This window comes from Bison bison, unplaced genomic scaffold, assembly GCF_000754665.1.
Source record: "Bison bison bison isolate TAMUID 2011002044 unplaced genomic scaffold, Bison_UMD1.0 scf7180017864072, whole genome shotgun sequence".
Taxonomy (NCBI): Eukaryota; Metazoa; Chordata; class Mammalia; order Artiodactyla; family Bovidae; genus Bison; species Bison bison.
The window spans coordinates 12,361,741-12,362,019 of NW_011494644.1; the positions used below are offsets into that span (position 1 = coordinate 12,361,741).

A 279-nucleotide genomic window follows, 5' to 3' on the forward strand; every position below is an offset into this window, starting at 1 on the left:
GGGAGGAGCCTGAACCCACCTGGGAAGCCAGGTGGAAGGCGTGGTCCGAGGTGGGGGGCTGGGGGGAGGCCTGCCAAATAGACCTACCCAGATGCAGGCGGATCCAAGGGGCAAGGTCCGTTCTTGGAACTGAATTGTCCGCCTCGAGGGGCCAGCTTCGGGGCCCGGATTAGAGAGGCGTCTTGGGGCAAGGCCAGAGAGACGGCGACTTACCCGGGACTGAGCAGACACAATTTGGGCAGCTCAGCAGACACCAATGGTGCAGCTCAGCAGACACAA

General features: G+C 62.7%; 1 protein-coding gene across 1 annotated transcript in view; it reads left to right on the forward strand.

Annotated features, from left to right (window-relative positions):
• Positions 1-279, forward strand: part of SLC5A2 (solute carrier family 5 (sodium/glucose cotransporter), member 2) — a 10,792-nt gene that overhangs the window by 7,353 nt on the left and 3,160 nt on the right. The gene's annotated exons all lie outside the window — the stretch shown is intronic.